Genomic DNA, 13,968 nt, shown 5'->3' on the forward strand with positions numbered 1-13,968 from the left:
TACATTCAGCAGCGGTCACCGCTTTCAATGCAAAGAGGGTGCTTTTTTCCCTGGAAGCAAGTTCTTTCCCCTAATGAAGGGCAGTGAAGAAGTGTCAAGAGGCAACAGCTGCAGGACAGAATTTCAGGACTGAATTTAAAAGTACATTTTAATTAGAAACAGAAGATTGGAAGAATTGTGTTTTCTCTACAATTCCCATCCTCTTTGGTATACATGAAATCACCAGTCAGAACTGGTAGATGACTGGCACAACTCTTCCTAGAGACTATTGGTGCCTACTACGTGGCCCAGACAGAGCAAGGAGTAAGGAAATTAAGACCTGAAGAGTCCAAAAAGCTGAATAGATTTTCCAGTCTGCCAACAGACAACCAAGGTCAAAGGCTTATCTCCCATTAGAGCCACTTGGCTAAGCCACACCATCCTCGGCAGCATGGGTATCTGGTCAGTCACTGCACTGAAGGTCAGGGTGATGTCAGCGGGGCCTTTGGGCAGAAATATTCAGAGATAAGCAGTGGGTCAAGATGTACAAAGCTCAAAAGTCAGGTACAACATCCACTTTGGCATATTAGCAGCAAGATTCTCGCAAACACAATATTTGAAAATACAATATGAAAAAAAAGTTGCATTCAATTAAGGATGGGTAAGGACATAGAAAATGGAATAAAAGTTTAAATTCGGCAAAGGCTATCATTTACCTGCAGCCCTGTGTACTATATTCAATCAGATGAATCTGACAGTACGGGTCTCGCTGGTCATGTACATGTAAAGAGACATTCCTTCCATCAGATCACGCTAGGAATTAAATGGATCACAGAACAGCATTTGTTTTTTTTTTACCAGGAAAGCACCCTGCATCAGGATGAGCAATAGTCACACCATGCACATGGCTGCCCTAGATGAGTCTTCTGGACTCACATTTGATTTTATATAAATGTGGTGCCCCAAAAACTCACGGTTCCATCTCAGCAGATGTCCATGCCCAACCCAGCCCCTCAACACCAGATCACCCATGCTGTACATTGCAGAAGAAATTTAAGGGACTATTTTAGAGCCCAAAGCCTTGGTTATTTTTACATCCCACATCCAAGATGCCAGTTTCCCAGTAAGCTGAGGTCCATCATCACTATTCATACAACGCCATGATTAAACCCACCACAGTTAGCTGGATTTTCACACACTGAGATGCAACTCAATATACAGAAAAGATTAAAAGCAGTGGAACAAATTCAAGAAGCACCAGTACTCCACTTTCACACTGCAGATTAGCTCCCTCCTTCCCACGGTGTACAGAATGCCTACTATTTCCTTCAGGACTGATTTAATCTGTTTGCATCCATGACTGAGTGAAGGGGGTTGCTAGCACAATCCAGAATTTAAACGGAGCCAGGCTGCCTCTAAACCTGATATTCCTACTTTTCTGTTGTGGTAGCTGCCCACTTTGCTGCATGCTCCAAAGCCTGAGCTGGCCAGGATTTGGAATTTACTTGCTGTTTTGCGTTTGGGAAAACAAAATAGATGGCAATAGGGTTTTTAACGTGGACTCAGCAAGTATGTGATTAAACATCAACATAGTACCAGACTTAGCAGCCCTTCAGTACTTTTCACCCCTCCCTGAGACACTAACAAAAATTATATTTTAAACACATTGACCTCTTTAATGAATGTAGAGAATAAAGGTATGCTTTAGCTGCTTTCATGTGACCCCATATGGTTACTGGGATCTGCCAAACATCTTCTGCACCAGTTACAGTTATATGTGTATGTTTGAACCATTCCGCGTGCACCAGCACTCGAGCACGCACTCACTGCACAGTAAGGCAAGCTGCGCTATTCAGATGCCGCAAGGGATTCAAGTTATGAGGCTTCTTCTCATTCCCCCCACTTTAAATTTACATGCAAAAAGAGCACCTAATAAATACCCCACTTCTGATTTGTTTCCCCAACCTGCCAGTAGCAACAGATGAGAAATGCCCAGTCCTCACATTACAAACTATTTTAATATTTCATACCCTCACATGCAAGGAAGTTTGTCACTGAAACAAATACTACAGAAAATCCCTCTGAAATTCCAAGAAGCCACAGCACACGCTGCCTTCCCACTTTCTTTGCAGGATGCCTGAACATTATTTTCAACATTGTTCTAGTACTGCTCTGCCTGTCCTTTGCCTGCACAAATTAATGCCTGGCACCCACAGAGGTGACAGAGGACTCCCGTTGCTGGGAATGCTGTCCCATTCCTTCTGTAGGCTGTCCTCTGTCAAACTGTATCCAGCACTCAATTGTCAGAATAAAATAAGTCTTACCCAGAACTAGAAAATTATGCCAGCACCCAACAGAGAAATAATTGAAATAGAAAGAAATAACCATGATGAAAGGAGAGGATGTCTCTCTCCTTCAACCCCTGCTTGCCCCAGGAATCTGACAATTTCACCAAAAGGTCACAGAGTTTTCCTTTATGTGGGTATAGAACTAGTGGTGTCCACTACTCCCCACCGGTCAGCTTTTCTGCCTTGTGAAGGTGATCACAAGGAGCTCAAACATGCCTTTAGCTAACAGCAACCACAGCTACTCAAACAGGTAAAAAGCACTGACCTACACACGTCTCCCAACAGTCCTCTTCTACTCGGCGTGCTGTCAAAGCTGCAGCTCCCGTGTCCTTTCTGCAGTCAGTGCTCAGCTGTGGGATCAGTGCTGGGTCTCTGGGATCCTCCTCAGCTGCTCCCTGTCTCGACTTCTGCCTCTCCTTCTCTCACACTTAATCTCTCTCTCTCGCCCTCTCCCTCTAGTAGAGGAAGCCTGTCACAGAGCTGTTAGCCTGTGAGACATGCAGATGATTTTTTTTTTTTTTTTTACGGGAACCTGATGCACCTGTCTCCTATTTGTTATTATTTCAGTCCATACCAGTAAGGGTGCTGGACAAATCTGAGATGATTAACATAATTCTTCAATATTTGACAAGTAGTTTGGAGTGGTGCTTTTTCTGCAGATTGTGTTTCCTCTTCGCCGTGATTCGTTAAAAACTTTCATACAACTGAACGGCCCTGTATGTTCTAAAGGAAACTGTAGCTTAATTGCCTTGAAACCAATCTCAGGAATAATTAGGGTTACTAATTGATCAGATAAATTGAACTTTGGTTAAAGTGAGTGGCCAAGCACATTTAAGAATAGGTCTTCTCAAAAAATGCTGCTTTCTTAAAGAACTCTCTGAAACCACAATTTCCTCAGACTGCTGAGGGTGGTGGGCACCCACAGACCACCCAAAGCTCTCCTTGCTCCCCCCTCTTCCAGGTCTGAGTTGCTGGCTTGTCTGGTGTTTCATTGCCCATGTTGCTAGCCACAGGGACAGAGTAACACCTTGGGTGATAATTTCAGTTGCATTCTGTAATTTCAAAAGCAATACTAAAAATGCAATACTGTGAGGCAGGGCAGACAGGAGCACATCGACACTTCAAAAAAGCAGATGGTAACGTACAGCAGCTTACGTAGATGGTAATGTACAGCCTCTTCAGGGAAGAGTACAGGTCTGTAGGATAGGCTGGACACGAAGCACTTCAAGTGCTAAAAGGTGGACAAACTCCAGACCCCCAGCAATGTGACCTAGACTGGAATCAGGCTGCCTAGTGCAATGCTATCCAACAGGAGAGGCAAGAATCTAAGGCAAACATCATTTTTAAATGTTTTGTTTCTAACCATTTAAATGGTTACTCTGCACTGGTGCAGCCTCACCATCACTACTGAGTTCAGTTTGGGCACCACGGTACAAAAAGGAAATAAAACTACTACAGAGTGCCCAAAGGTGGGCTACAAGATGGTGAAGGGCCTGAGGGGAAGACGTGTGAGGAGCGGCTGAGGTGCCTGGGTTTGTTGGGCCCAGAGCAGAGCAGGCCGAGGGGAGGCCTCATGGCGGCCTGTGGCTCCCTCACAGGGAGCGGGGGGGCAGGCACTGAGCTCTGCTCTCTGGGGACAGCGACAGGACCCGAGGGGACGGCATGGAGCTGGGACAGGGGAGGGTCAGGCTGGGGGTGAGAGAGAGGTTCTGCACCCAGAGGTGCTCGGGCGCTGGGACAGGCTCCCCAGGGACGTGGCCACAGCACTGAGCTGAGTTCAAGAAGCGTTTGGACAACGCTCCCAGATACAGGTTCTGATATTTGGTCCTGTGTGGAGCCTGGAGGTGGACCTGATGATCCTGGTGGGTTCCTTCCAACTTGGGATTTTCTAGATTCTATGAATGTAAGCCCCCTCACACCAAGCAATGAGCCCCTTACCCTGCTGTGTAAAACCATACCTCCAATGCACCAAGACTGGCTAAGCAACTAATCACAAAGAAAGCCCAGCAAGAGGTACCAAGATAAAGTAGCAGGAGAACAGGATGTTTGCATTTTATGTGCTTCCAAGAAACCAGCTAACTCCCTAACTCCTTTAGTACAAATTAAATAGTTTTCTCCCCAGTCAATCGCTAAGTATTCTTCGTGTTGGTGAGATAGCTTGGACTGTCCCACAGTTTGCTGAGATAATACAGGAACAGATTTAAGTCATTAAGGTGCAGGTGGCAAATCCCAACGAATCACATTTACACATCTTTATGCACATTTACAGCCAGCAAAATGCAAAGGGTCTGCCTCAAAAAGTAGGGAAGTACTAACAACACAGGAGATACTAAACTCAGTCTGATAAACTTGAAAATGTCCCAGTTACCAGACCTCAGAAACCCAAAGGGCAGCCTTATGTAACGTGCTTTACTTAGCAATCCTCTGGCACATCCCTTTCCAATAACTTGCTTCAATGATTTGTAAGCCTGGGCATTCCCTTCCTTTTGACAGCTCTCACAAAGATTATTTCCCTTCAGACATGTGAGAGAAGACTCCACTGGAAACCCACCAAATTCTATGAGCTGACCTGAAGATGTCAGATTCCAACAGTATTTCATCCTAGATTAGCAAGTGGTTATTGGTTGTCTCAAACTTGCATCTGTCAGGAATGAAAATTCTTTGCCAAAATAAGCTATTCAGGTTTATTTACGACATAGACAGATTTTGTTACTCTCCCACAGAGTATTATCCTAAAGCACAGCCAGCTCAGCCAGCCCTGTCCCTCTATACTTCTATGTTTGCAACCCAGTCATTGAATTGTCTGTCAGCAGTTGTACTGAGAGCACAAAAATCTCACTTCTCAATCAAATAAGGATAAAATGCAGAAATGGGCAACCAGTGCAATAATCCTGAGAACCCAGAGCCTTTGTTGTGAAAGAGCAAGAAGACAATCCACTCTGTGCTCTTCTCAAGCTTTATGCTCAAGAGACACGGAGTCTCAACGAGGTGGACATGGACACTAAGAGACAGTTGTACAAGTTGCCTAATGTATAATACCTTGGACAGCTAAGGCAAGTTGCTAAAATGCTTTAAAATGCTACAGTCGCTGCTTTCTTGTAGTGCAGCTACTCTTCCAAGGCTTTTGAGGAATGCGCAACGAGGCCATGATCCTGCTGGTAGAGTGGGGATGTCCAGCACAAATCCAGTGTGACTACTGGGATGGGATTCCCCCATCTAAGGCGAATGCAGATGGCACATCTCAGACAGTTTTCAGACTCCCAGCATTTAGTCCTGATGGATGTCCTGTAGTAACTACAACACTGCTTTGGATCCAGAGCACAGGCTCTGTGCAAATCCAGGATGCAGCCTGGCAGTAGAGCATCCCTCATGGCTCAGAGGCGCCAAAGGTTATTTTGAAATAATCTATTATTCCAGGAATCTCTGGAAGTTTTGCCTGTGCTGAGGCTGATGTCCAGCAGCTAGATTCCCTGGAAAACCAATTAGCTGACTGACCTAGCCAATAGTTAGGAGCTCAACTCATGCACCCAGACATGGATTGGACATGGTTCAAAGACAGAAACTCTACCAGGTGAAGGGCTGGGACAGCCCTCCATTACCCAAGCCCAGGGAATAAAGCCAAACTCCTCTCCTAGTTGACCTAAGGCCTTCAATGAGCACCCGTGAGGGAGAGAAGAAACTGGGTTTCCCATTCACCTCTTTCAGTCTCCTTCAAGTGGAATTAGTATCTGCCTGTGGCTAAGGAGAATCAGTGGAGCTCACCTGGCCCAGTACCACTAACAGAGAGAAGCCTGCCCTTGTAAGCTCTGATTGCTATCAGGGTAACCTGACCTCCTGCCTGTAAGCACAGAAAAGGACAGATGACACTAAGCAAGACGGTAAGTGCCCAGCCTACAAATGTTTTCTTGGGTTCAGGCCCAAAGCAGGTCTGATATCACCCTATAACTGTCTTGGCTGACAGTTGTGGGGTTCGTGCTGGCCTTGTGAGGGACTTGACTGCATCATGAATGCAGCTGAGGTTTTTCCCCCCCAAACACCCTGTGGCAGCCAGTTCCCTCACTCATTTTCCCATGTGATGGTGACCTAATGTGTGACAGGCTCTGCCACAGGTCTTTACTGCTCATTCCCAGTCACAAGGCCATGCCAGGAACCTCTTAGCACAGGAATGCTCGTAGGAGTTGGAATTCAGGGAGCAGGAGAAGCAGAGCTGCTCCATGACAGAAGGGGCAGGAGAAGCAGGGCAGAGACCTCACTGACCAGGTGCACTCAATGGCACTTGTAGGTGAACAGAGCAGGAACAGTGATGGCAACAGTCTCTGGTGATCATCGAAACCAATGTAACAAGTCTGCACATCCGTGTCCTCAGTTACCCAGCCTGAGACCACCACAGACCATGTTAGATGCCTAACAAAAGATGCCACCAAAAAATGATCAGATTGCTACATGGCCTAGCCTTGATAGTGCTAGATGATAAATTCTGCCGATACTTCAAGGCTCCTGAAGACCCCAAACTTCGTTTTGCAAGTCACCTCAGTTTGAAATGTTCAGACCTGACTAATGGGTACCGAGTACCTGGAGCCTTCCCTGCAGTCACAGGAGTCACTTGGATGCTTGCGTCTTGGTGCCTGTGTGCTGGGACGACCACTGGGATAAAAGCACCTAGGTCCTTGAGGGTACATGTGTATATGAGTGAATTAAAACTTTTTAAAATAAAATCACCTTCCCCTCCTTTAAGGTCTCCCATTGAGCTCGGTTGTCTTGTTGCAATATTATTTCCTACCACACAGATATTTTTGCAACTGCCTGGAAAAGGCAGAGCCCCTGAATAGGAACTGTGTGATGACACTGTACCTTGTAGCCCAGTTTACAACTTGGTCCTCTGACAGTCTCCATGAGCTACTTTTTAAGGATTGCTTTTGGTGACATAAGGTCTCACGCTCTCTGTATTTTCAACCATGAAGCACGTTCTGCCTGCCTGTGGTCAGACAGACAGGCAGGCTCCTGTCTGATTGAAGGGTGGAGGGACATAGTGAGCAGGTCACTTTTCATGGCAGATGGATGGAGAGATGCATCATTGAAATGGGCAGGATAATGTCAGGGGTGCCGATACATCATGGCAATACTAGGAGAAGGGAGGAAAGGAGGAGTGGGTGTCAGAGACAGATCCTGTGTCAAAACGGGTGACAGATGAGGGAGGGCTGTCTTCTGGGATGGGTGGCCGGGCAGACAATACCAGTGCCAGAAGCTGAGCAGGAGGAAACAAGACCCACGCAAAGGCCCTGGTTAACCCTGAATTTAGAGGGAGCTGGTCTGTTGCTCTGAGGCAAACTGAATGGCAAGCAAATTGCTTGCAGTTTGGGCCTACACATATCCCAGCATGTCCTTATCAATCTCTTTGATTGACAGATGTGAGAGTATCAGATGGTTTGGAGCTATCTATGTTCATGACAGCAACTAGGTCATCCTGCAGCCATTCACTTGCTTTCCAGTTTAATTCAGCTTATTTTTCAGGCGTATCCCATTTTGCACTCACCACTTACTCCCCTCTTTTCACCCAATGAGTGTGTCTACTTTGAAGGGGCTTTAAACAGAACAAAGGTATTATTCCTTGCAGTGATTATAAAGGAGGAGAGCTCCTCATGCAGCACGTGGTAAAGGAGAGAAGGAGGAAAAAACTCATGTTTACCTGTATTCCTCACTGTCACTACAATTTTGGACTCCACCTGGATCCTCATGGCTAGCTGGGTCACGTTGACAATTTCCCACTCCCCACCAGGAATAGGAATACCCAAGCGAGATGCTCCTCCTGGCCATCCTTACCATTCCTGTCCTGACAATAATAAAGAACTCAGGTTCCACCCCAAACCATCAGCAGCAGAGGTGGGAGACTGCTGGTGCAGGAGGGACAACCTAGCACAGAGAACAAGATGTCCAGCAGCCCAGGATTCCAAAAAGCAGGGAGCAGTCAAATAAACCATTAACTGCTGCTGCCCACCTTCTGCAAGAATATGAAGACAGTATTTCTGTGTGTTGTGCGTATTAGGACTATATACCCAGTTTTCAAAATTGGCTTTAGTTCTTTTTCCTGTACATCTACCCTAGAATTACAGCTTTTTCTTCCTAAAGTATTTACCTATTTATCATTGTCTTCCTCTGGCGTCATGTCAGTGTGCAGGCACATTTGTTTTCCATGCCCTCTCTCTTTATTTATCCTGTTGTACAATTTGTATTTTCTTTGTAGCTTATGAACTTACATCTCATTGATAAGAACATTGAGATCTGCTGTCTGTCTTCTCTGGAAGAGTTTTGGCCTTCTTCCTGACTCTCTAGGTATGTCTACAAAAATAGAACATGCACATTGCTGACTTATGACTATATCCCTGAGAAATAAACTTCCTTAAGCAACAAGCCACAGCCGTCTGAGACAGAAGCCAAGATACACTGGCTTTGCTACATGCCACAAAGGTCAACAGACCCAAACTGCCAGATCAGACAGGAGGACAGAATGACAGGAGCAAAGGACATATAAATGTAATGACTGTCAGCTTAACTATGTCAGCTGATTTCTGAGCTCAACCAGAGGGTAAATGGAGAGGGACAGCCCCAGTTTGCCTTTATAAGTCTCCAAGAATTGAAGACTCTTTCGGGCTCTAGCAGTTCCAGCAGTTCCCTAAATGTTTCGCCTAAGGAATGAATCTTTTTTTTCGCACTAAGCTATACAGCAAAGCCACGTGAACAGCTCCCAGGCACCCAGCCACGCTGACCTGCTCAGAAGGTGGCAGGAAAGCTGTGACAGTTCACAGAGCAGCTGAGGCCGGCAATGCTCTCTGCTGTATTTATAAAAAAGGCTTTATTATTTTCTGTATCACATGGTTCTAACCTTTATTCCATAGATGCAAGGTCAGAGCATTGATACAAGACTTGGGTACAAGCAAACCCCTAGTGAACCCAAAAGCCTAAGTGGGCAGCTGAGAGCGAGCTGCAGCTGGGTCACTGGTGGTCACCAACACGGGGTGTCAGCGAGAGGCACATCTGCAAAGGTACAACAACCATAAAGAAGGGCAATCACTGCAGAAGAGGGAAATTTTGAGAGTCAAAAATAATCTTGATAAACTATCCCCATAAAGCAGGCTAGGGGGGAAGCATCCAAACCTTAGCATGCCACTGTCAGGGATTTAGGATTCCTGGCAACAGTTCCCTTCTAATGGTTTTGCTTACCATGAGGTCTGTCATTAAAGTTCTGTGAAGAATTGCTGACATGCTGCAGTCTGATATCAGTTATTATTAATAACTGGGAAGCCCTAGCTTATTATTAAGAATAAATTTGTGCATGCTCGGAGAAGATACAAGCTGCTCTCATCAGCCTTCAGTGAGGAAGAGACCTTGAGCGATCAGGTTTCTTTGACCTTGCATAGGTGGTACAAACATGCCGCTCTTGGAGGAAAGGTCTGTGGACATCTTTGTACGACAAGGGAGCTCCACACCCTGGTTACAGCCCAGTGCTTACCTGTTTTCTTTTGTTTTATTTGATCCCATACTTTGTTCTTTCCACTAGGAGAACGAAAACCAATTAACAGTCATTTTCTGTTCATCCTCCCTCTCCAGTCTGTACAGTTATTTGATGCAATTCCCACCATGCTTTTTGCATTTTCAAAAGAAATCTCCATTTATCTGCTTCATGGGTGGGTGCCCATTTCATTATCCTTATCACTCCTCTCTGAACTGCCGTTCACCTTCATATCCTGTCTGAGCCAGGGATGGCAGACAGAAGCACAGACTGCACTCAAGATGCAGGCACACTACTAGACCAGCAGCACCAGAGACATCTATAGCAGCACTGTGACAGTTTCTGTTTTGTTTTCTACATTCCTAACAAAAATGAATTTCTTTCTTTCTTCTTGTTTTCTGTTTTTACTCCAACCACAGATCAGTGAGCTGATGCTTTCCTGGACCAAAATGGCAGGAAGCAGCCAGGGCCTGCTGCTCCCTAAAGGGCAGGGGGCCGTAAGTCATCTCACCTTCTGAAGGCTCCACCAGAATGCAGGCAACACGGATGTTCATGCACATTCAAGAATTATTTGCTAATGTAGGAAGACATATGGAGACGGGATCACGGGCTGCTCAAGGTAGTTGAGAGCGAGGTGTTTTAAGGAACAGTGAAGAAGCTTGACTTGTTCAGTCTGACAAAAGAGAGATGGGGAAAAAAAATAATAAAAACCTGATGAAGATAAATGGCAAAAGAGAGGACAAGGTGACAGAAGGAAAAATAAAAATAACTGACCACAAAGAGGAAAATCCAATTTTTAACCACTAGATCTGGCCGGGTCTGAAACAGCTTCATAGTTGGAATAAAGCAGCAGAAGCATCTGACAAAATTAACACGGATTTTTTTTAACTTTCATAATAGGGACTGTGACACAGCTTTCTGCCACTCAAATTCAGAGGTCTTTTCTAAGGTCAGGAATCAAATCTGGGAGGACAAACGGCCATGGGACACTGGACTCGGAAACTCTTGGCTGCAGTAAATGCCAGTTGGGAGTGACTTGCTGTTCAGTTATTTTGGCAATTTGTTGTCCCTATCCTTGGGCGTTCTCCTTCAGTAGCCAAACTACAGTGAACTTTGTGCTCCGTATGACAGGGCACCTATATATCTGGTCAACAGTGGAGCAATGAAGAAACCTTTAAGTAAGACAAAGCATACATTTGAATTAACAAGGCAGCATTTATACAAAAACTTTGAGAGCTACCAACACCCCTGCCATCAAAGCCTAATTGAGGGTCCTAATTCTTTCCTGCTGGCAAGATTTTCATATCTTTAAGGCAGAAATCACAGATTGGTATCTGATCTAGACAGAAATACCACTTTGGTGTCTGTCTTCTCTGCCAGTCGTAGCGATGATTCTTCCGTCATTTGGGATGCACGTGTGTGCGCGCATGTGTTTGTGTACATGACTGTGTAAGAGCATTTTATCAGGACCTGCTGAGTGCTTCAGGGCCTAAGAATCACAACAGTTGTCTTAAGGCTCATGACTCTGCTGACTTGTGATCAAGAATGCGGAAAGCTGTGACCCAAAGGGTATCCACTCCTTCGGCATCCGGCTGACAATTGAGCTGACAGCAGAGCTAATGCTCCAGCGTGCTGCGTCCAGTGGGCTGAGTCTCCTGCTGCAGACTATAAATTACACATGGCCAATTTTAACACCTCTTTATATAGGGATGCATAAAAGCTTGCAGTCCCAGTGGCTCTGTAAATGGTCAGTGCGCCTGTCTGTCCAAACAGGTGTCAATAATAAGGAAATAACCACCCTGGTGAGAGGAATTTTAGAAGCTGCGAGGAGAGGTCGCAGGGCAGGGAGGACAGTGTGAACGCAGGTATTTGTCAAGGGCAGGGGCTCTCTGCTGCAAACAGACCTTCCTGGCAGAGGCCAGTGCCAAACACAGCTGCACAATAACAGCACTTTACGGTGCTTTTTGGCTAATAGCATTTTGCTGGACCATGACGCTGTCCATGAGTTACCTCCCAGACTGTTTCCGAGGAGGTGGGAAACACAGAGCCACTGCGTGACTTGCTTAACGTGAGACGTGTTCATCCCTGGGGCAACCACTAGAAAAATCCTCCTCCGAACTTGAGGATAAAACACATGAGACCTGATACAACTATTTGCCAGTCCCCACTCCTTTTCAGAGCTACAGACTGCATCCAGAGACTCTCCGATTTATCCTTCCTGTTTGGTGAGTTAGGTAATTAGTTACCAGTTAATTTGGTTGCCAGTCAAAGGAACCTCAGTGCCACCCTTCAGAAAGGGAACGCATCATGGAAGCAGGAGCCAGGAAGCAAAACCAAACCAAGGGCAATAAAATTCTCTCAGTATCTGCAAGTATTCCTTACACTCCAGCATCTCCCAGAGGTGAAGGAGTGCCTTGCTTTGACTGACTTGGATGAAGAAGAGAAGCAGACACAGGATGGTGCCCTGAGACCAGCGTCCTGCTATGCGGATCTGTCAGCAACCTCACCGCCAGCACGCTGCTGTAACTGGGCCATTTGCCACCGGCTCCCTGCGAGGATGGGCTGGGCCAACGTCACGTTACCCCGCAAGTTTCCAGCGCACGCGTCCCTAATGAAATAATCCAGCAAAGCACCTCCTGCAGCCAGCGCCAGAACCCACCTCCCGCTCACGCTGGCTGTTCCCAGCGCGCTGTATGCTGCAGAGAGGCGACCTGGCTCGTGCTCAGGGCTGTTGGGCAGCACCTGACCTTCAGCATGACCACTAGTGGTCCCATGAAGATTCCTGCTCTGGGCTTTTTGTCTCCACTGACGTGGCTTTAGCATACTTTCCAGATCAGCTATTAGAGCGGTGTAAGACTGTGCAGCTCCATGTTCAAACTGTTTGCCTGGCACCACGGAAGATGAACTCGCCCTTGGAAGTTGTGATCCCATCAAAGCCTTTCAGAATATGCCATCAAAAGAGCTCTCTGTTCCTCTGCCTAGTCTGTGCAGTGAATAGCTCCCTTGAACCATCAATTACGACACACAATTAGCTCTCCTAAGTGCGAGTGTCACAGCACAGCCTTGGCAAACTGCCCTTCCTCCCACTTCTGCTTCATTAAGGTACTCCTCTCCTGCTAGATCTTTAATTGGCTTGTCATCAGCAACTTGGCCTGGATTCAGTGCTCTGCATTCTCCCAGATGAAACCATATAAGACAGATGGGACACCAAAAGCAGCAAAAGAGTAGGGTGAGAAGACACGTAAAGCAATCAGTATGTGTCCGTGACCTCGGGGACAGGCTTGCCAGGGCAGTAGTAAGATTTCTGCTGGCTTGGACAAACTGAGGGTGTTAAAAATGTCGGTAATCTGAGACCTGGCAACTTCACTTCATCAAACCCACTGTAGGGCCAGCAGCAGGGAGAGGCAAAACCCAGCAAAACCAGCAGCCTTGAGTAATAAATCTATATTAAAAAAAAGAGAATCAATTTTGTGCCATAAAAAAGAAGAGCCCCATCATGTTCAACCGAACAATTCAGCTTGGGGCAGTTTCATGAGGAAGCTTTGTTTACAGTTTGCCTGATTTCCTTGATTTTGCCAATTCAGAAAGCAACACTTGGCCTCAAATCACCTCTTCCCTGAATTCTGTGGCAGGGCTGCGTTGCCCCATGTGCCTCCCACCGAGCTCGGCAGATGCTCCGCGGCGCCGCTGCAAAACATTCAGCCAGTGTTGTGGAAGGAGGGGAGGGCAGCCGAAATGCTGGACGGGGAGGGCAGCGCTTAAAACGTCCACCTGTTGTCAATCAGAAGCCAAGGCTTATGTCAGCCTGCTGCAAATATTTTCCCCCATCCACCTTGGTGACCTTTTCAATCACACTCCAGGAGGGAGACTGCTCCCATTAAGTGCTACTTGATCCTCTGCTAATGCAGCAGTTATGAAAGGACCACAGTGCTTGTCAATAGGATAAACACCTTCGCAGTGGGAGGAGGCTGTGGGGAAGGGGCACATATCTCCTCTCTCCTCTGCTTCCTCGGGGCTCTTTCTCTCCCTCGGCCCAACATCACTGCTACAGCAACGTATTTAGACAAGGAAAGCCGAGCCTGGCTGCAGCACTAACCACTGCCTCTGCATCTGCTGTCACAGCAAGCTCAGCTG

The 13,968-nt window shown here is 46.5% G+C and overlaps 1 protein-coding gene across 1 annotated transcript in view; it reads right to left on the reverse strand.

Moving 5' to 3' along the window:
- Positions 1-2,782, reverse strand: part of IGFN1 (immunoglobulin like and fibronectin type III domain containing 1) — a 34,909-nt gene extending 32,127 nt beyond the window's left edge. Inside the window, exon 1 of the mRNA XM_084301989.1 lies at positions 2,593-2,782. The gene's annotated coding sequence lies outside the window, so the exon portion shown is untranslated. The remainder of the gene's footprint in view (positions 1-2,592) is intronic.
- Between the last annotated feature and the right edge of the window lie 11,186 nt (positions 2,783-13,968).

The sequence above is a fragment of the Netta rufina genome, assembly GCF_964035555.1.
Source record: "Netta rufina genome assembly, chromosome: 26".
Taxonomy (NCBI): Eukaryota; Metazoa; Chordata; class Aves; order Anseriformes; family Anatidae; genus Netta; species Netta rufina.